This window comes from Pinus tabuliformis, chromosome 8 (genome assembly GCF_031772625.1).
Source record: "Pinus tabuliformis cultivar Carrire ecotype Pingquan chromosome 8, CPIR1, whole genome shotgun sequence".
In the NCBI taxonomy this organism is placed as follows: Eukaryota; Viridiplantae; Streptophyta; class Pinopsida; order Pinales; family Pinaceae; genus Pinus; species Pinus tabuliformis.
In genome coordinates this window covers 1,213,725,212-1,213,731,099 of record NC_142294.1, presented here as the reverse complement: position 1 = coordinate 1,213,731,099, position 5,888 = coordinate 1,213,725,212, and the positions used below count along the sequence as shown (strand labels likewise).

The following is a 5,888-nucleotide window of genomic DNA, read 5'->3' as shown; positions in this document are numbered from 1 at the left end:
TTGTGGCAAAGATTATCTTGATATCAAAATCAATCATGGTCAAGCATGGTCCAACATTGCATTCTGACAAGGATTCTCTCAATATGGAAATTAACCATGGTCAATCATGGTCCAACGTTGCATGGTGACAAGGATTCTCTCAATATGGAAATCAACCATGGTAAAGAATTTTATTTTAGGCTTTATTAGATTTATCTTAGGGTTTATATACCTTGGGATTATAATTTTTATCCCTTGGGTTTATAATATCAATCATGGTTAACCATGTTTTATAGATTCAATCATGGTCAATCACAGTCGAATGTCGCATTGTGACAAATATTGTCTCATTATGAACATCACATTTTGACGAAGATAGTTTTGGTATAAAAATCAACTGTATGGTCAACCATGATTCAATGTCGCATTGTGATAAGGATTGTCTCAATATGAAAATCAACCATGGTCAACAATTGTCAATCATTTTTATTTTAGTGCTTATAATATTTATCTTAGGGTTTATATACCTTTGGTTTGAAATATTAGTCTCTTGGTTTTAGTATATTCCCTTGGGTTCATAATCCCTTGGGGTTTTAGTATTAATCCCTGGGGTTTATAATATCAATCCTTTATGTTTATTATTACCTTCGATTTATAATATCAATCATGGTCAACCATTCTCAATCATAGCCAACCATTGTCAACTATGGTCGAATGTCGCATTTTGACAATAATTGTCTCAATATGAAAATCAACCATGGTCAACCATAGTCCAATGTTACATTGCGACAAATTGTCTCGATATGAAAATCAATCATGGGCAAGCGTGGTCAACTATGGTCCAATGTCACATTATAAAAAAGATTGTCTCAATATGGAAATCAACCATGGTCAGCCATGTTTATTCTAGGGTTTATGATATTTATCTTAGGGTTTATGTACCTTGCGTTTATAATTTACGTCGCATTGACAAAGTTTGTCTCAATATGATTATCATCATCAGCGACGGTCAACCATGGTTAATCATGGCCAACCTTGAGGTCGAATATCGCATTGTCATAAAAATTGTGTTGATATGAAAACCATTGATGGTTAAGCATTGTCAACCATTGTCGAACGTCGCATTGTGACAAGGATTGGCTCAATATGAAAATCAACCATGGCCAATCATTGTCAGCGATGTTTATTTAGTGTTTTAATATTTATCTTAGGATTTATATACCTTGGGTTTATAACATTTGTCCCTTAGGTTTAATATTATTCCCTTGGGGTCATAGTGCCTTGGGGTTTTAATATTAATCCCTTGGGTTTATAATATCAATCCCTTGGGTTTATAATATCAATCCCTTAAGTTTATTATTCCCTTGGGTTTATAATATAAATCATGGTCAACCATGGTCAATCATAGCCAACCATGGTCAATCATGGTCATCCATGATCAAATCTTCCATTGTGACTAAGATTGTCTCAATATGAAAATCAACCATGGTCAACCATGGTCTAACAACACATTGTAAAAAATATTATCTTAATATGAAAATAAATCATGGTGTAGCATGGTCAACCATGGTCCAACATTATGTTGTCACAAGGATTGTCTCAAACATGGTCAACCATCTTTATTCTAGGGTTTATAATATTTATCTTAGGGTTTATAATCATGGTCAGCCTTGGTCCAACGTTAGATTGTGATAAAGTTTTTCTCAATGTGAAAATCAACCATGGTCCAACGTCGCATTGTTACAAAGAAAATAAATCACGGTCAACCATGATCCAACATCATATTGTGAAAAAGATTGTCTCAATATGAAAATCAATCATAGTCAACCATGATTGTGTTAGGGTTTATAATATTTATCTTAGGGTTTTTATACCTTGAGTTTATAATATTGATCCGTTGGGTTTAATATTATTTCTCTGGGTTTATAATATAAGCCCCTTGGGTTTATTAATCTAGGGGTTCATATTTGTAGGGTATAATGTTATTATAGTTTTTTTAATATTAGTCCTTCTGTCAAGTATAAATCATTGAGTTTAATTAATTAATAATAATTACTATAAATTATTTAGAAAACAATATTTATATTAATTATTTTTAATATTAACTATATTTATATTTATATTAAATAATATTAATTATTATTGGTAGTAATATCAATTTTTAATAATCATAATTTGTAATAATAATAATAATTTATAGTAATAATTTATAATTTATACGCTTTCGGCATATATAAATTTGAGTGGGCCTAATGGTTAAGAGCATGTGTTTCCTCCTAAGAGGTCACAAGTTCAAAACAAGAGTGGGTAGAGTATGTATGCCTTTGTAGACTTAGTAGTCAAATCATTGTGCAGAGATGGGTTCCTTATCCCACAAACAAGAGGATCTCATACACCAAGTTGGTGTAGTTACTAATGTAAATGTAATTGTGCGAGTTATAAAAAAAGCATTGTATATAATAATTTTTTATTTTTTATTATTATATTAAATGTATTAAAAAAATACATTAATATTGACTTATATACCTCACAATTTTTATTATATACCAGGGCTAGGGCTAGGTAAAAGTGAAAAGAAATATTGTGCAAAGACATAAAACATATTGTATTTTTGCATAATAAGTGTTAAGTGAAGGTGTAAACATCGTGAAAATTAAGCCTCCTATAAATGAAATGATATGAAATATTATATAAAAACATTGTAAACTTCTCCATCATACTTTTAATTTTTATAATAATACCTTTTTATTTTCCTTATTTTATATATATTATTAATTATATTTATAATAATAATTAAATTTAAAACTGAATAAATAAATATAATAATAAGTTTTATAATGATAAAATATATCCATATAAAATACATATAAAGAATCTGACATCCGACAACTTAATAACCAACCGTAGCCCACTAAGATTTTAAAACGACAATCCAACAACTGAGAAAACGTCACTGGTGAGGAATGAGAAGCAGACGGATATTTAGGCCGAAGGCCTTTTTTTTAATCAGTGAACCTCTCGTTTTCGTCTACACTTCGCATATGTATCTGACATCTGTACACAATTTTTACTCATTCTTCTTCTCTCTACTTGACATCTGTACACATATTTTTACTCACCCTTCTGCTCTCCGCTTGACATCTGTGCGCATCCTCCACGCACCAACTCTAAAATGCATCGCCCTCCTAAACTGTCGCGCTCAGATGCCTCCATCTTAACCATGCAACAAAAAATGGTTAACTATCCGCCTTAACAAGCTGCGTAGTTAATAATTAACAGGTGCTAGCAGCAATTCACAATGGTGTCTCCAATATTTTCTCCTCGCCTTCTGCAATTCCTCCTCCTTCCAACACTAAAGCCAACCATAATCATCGTTTTTTGACTCCCACTCTGCCCACTCTTCGTCCCCTCCTTCATAAAAGAAGCAGCGGCACCACAACCAGGAGCAGCAGGAGAGTGGAAATTTAGGCACCCAATCTGTTTGATAATCCCGAACGATAAAAGGCAAAGTGCCACGGCAACAACAAGAAAGTGTACAGATATATGGGCCACTATACAAATAAGCTAGGGGACAACCGAGGAGTCACAGTCAATAGCGACGGAACATCATACAGAGTAGAAGGGGCGCCATTCGAGTTCAAATTCAGCTACACCGAGACCACTAAGGTGAAGCCTCTGGCCCTCAGAGAGCCACTCTTCGCTCCTTTCGGGCAGCCCACAATAAACAGGCCATGGATTGGAAGAGCGCCTCTTCCGAAGAGCAATAAAATGCCTCCCGATTTGGATTCCTTCAACCCTTCTCTGCCCGACAAGAAGGGCGTGAAGTACGTCGAGGCGCCCGACCCTTTTATCATGGATAACGGCCCCAAATATGATGCTAGGACCCGAGATACTGGGAGAGCCTTTGCCGAGGAACGATATTAATGAGCTCGTCGACTTCAGGAAATTGTCAAGTTAATCTTGGAAGGGATGGATTGACACAATATGTTAGAATTGATCCATACTCATTGGAGACGTCGACAGGTTTGTAAGATAAAATGCAAAGGTGTTCCAACAACAGACATGGATAATGTTTGCTATCATCTAGAGGAGAAAACTGGTGGAAAGATCATTCGTCGTGTTGGTGGAGTAGTATACCTTTTTCCGGGCCGAAACTAATACTGCAAAAACCGTCCAACTTTTCCCTTGATGCATTGGAAGCCTGCAACACCTCCCTATCTGAAGCTGATTGAGCGAGCTGCTGCTGGGATTACAATAGAAGAAGCAGATGCATTACGAAGAAAAAGACGTCATCTACCACCCATTTGTAAATTAGGAAAAAATGGTGTCTACTTTAATCTTGTCAAAAATGTCAGAGAGGCTTTTGAAGAATGTGATCTGGTGCGGATAAATTGCCGAGGAATGAAACCTAGCGATTACAAAAGAATAGGTGCCAAACTTAAGGAACTGATTTCTTGTGTGTTGCTTTTGTTTGATAAAGAGCATATATTAATGTGGAGAAGTAGAGAATACGCACCTAAGAATTTTGAAGAGCGAACCCTGGTTGCTTCTAAGTCTGCTAGTGAAGTTAGTAGAGATAATTCTACTGATTCTGAAGTCTTCGTTATTCAATCATCTGGTAAGAAATTATTCTCTGGAACTGGGGAATTGACAACCTCTTTAGAGACAGGATTATTGAAGCACAACGTTGTTACATTATCCAAGGATGTTTCTCATGAAGGTGTAATTGTGACTAGTGAACATAACAGATCTTTACAAGAAGAATTGGAAAAGTCATCTTTTTCAGTGAAATGCAAAGAGTTAGTTAAACTGGGTGAAAATGAGGATGCCCTTAAGCAGAAAATAAATGTTCAAACACGTAATGGTAATGACACGGATACTTCTCAAGAAGAAATAGGTTTAGAGGCAGATTATTCCACTCATAGTATGCTATCTATGTCTGGTTCTACATGTACAACACCATTTTCCAAGACTAGAGAAATGTTAAAGGCAAGTGAACTTGAATGTGCTTCAGACACATGATTGAGTTCTAGAAACACCTGTCCATCTTTTGAATATGTAGGTCGTGATTCGTCAACTGCTCGTGTTGCTATTTTTGCTAATTCCTTGAACACATCATCTGAATCGTTACATTCTTCAACAACACGTGTCATCATTTCCAATACTAAAAGTATGTAATGTATCAAGGATGGCAATATTCATTTATTATCACAGATCGATGCGAAACAGAAGATGATGCATGAAAGTGATAATTTTTTTGGAAACAAAATTTTGGTTGATACATAGGCTAATGGATGCAATAAAATTACTCAAAGCATTGAACTCTTATGGCCGCTGTTAAGAATTTAATAGCTATTAAAAAAAATACATTTTAATTCATTTGGATTGTTAGTTTAAATCTAACAATCTAGCCGGACAAATCCTCTTCATTTTTCGTTATAATTTATATCTTTCACATTAAATAATATAAAATGATAATATTGTTGAAATGATATCTCGTTTATGGTATTTCTAATCATCTAGATCGTGAGGCTTCTTGATATTTCTTGTGGTAGGCCCAGTCAAACTTTCAGGCGCCGACTCGCCCGAATGCAGCGTTTGAAAAATTCAACGAGCATAACATATATTTGCATATTTGAAGGGGAAGATGAATAACTGAATTTGGATTGGGCTAAAATGTAGATTCACTCCCAACAATGGTGAACAATAGAGCACCTTTGTCAAAAATCACCCTGCGGAGTAATTTGTACCATTTTCTTGTTAACCCACCAGCATCAATGCCTTTTTCTCCTTGAAAATGCACTGATAGGTGCCCATTAAGATCTTGATTTGAACGCATCAGTAAATCATTATATGAATCTTCCAGCAAATAAGCTCGACGAACACAAATATGTAGTGGTGCAAAAGGA

The 5,888-nt window shown here is 34.8% G+C and overlaps 1 pseudogene; it reads left to right on the top strand.

Annotated features, from left to right (window-relative positions):
* Window positions 1-3,522: 3,522 nt before the first annotated feature.
* On the top strand, window positions 3,523-5,001 carry LOC149239742 (CRS2-associated factor 2, chloroplastic pseudogene; annotated as a pseudogene).
* Window positions 5,002-5,888: the final 887 nt, after the last annotated feature.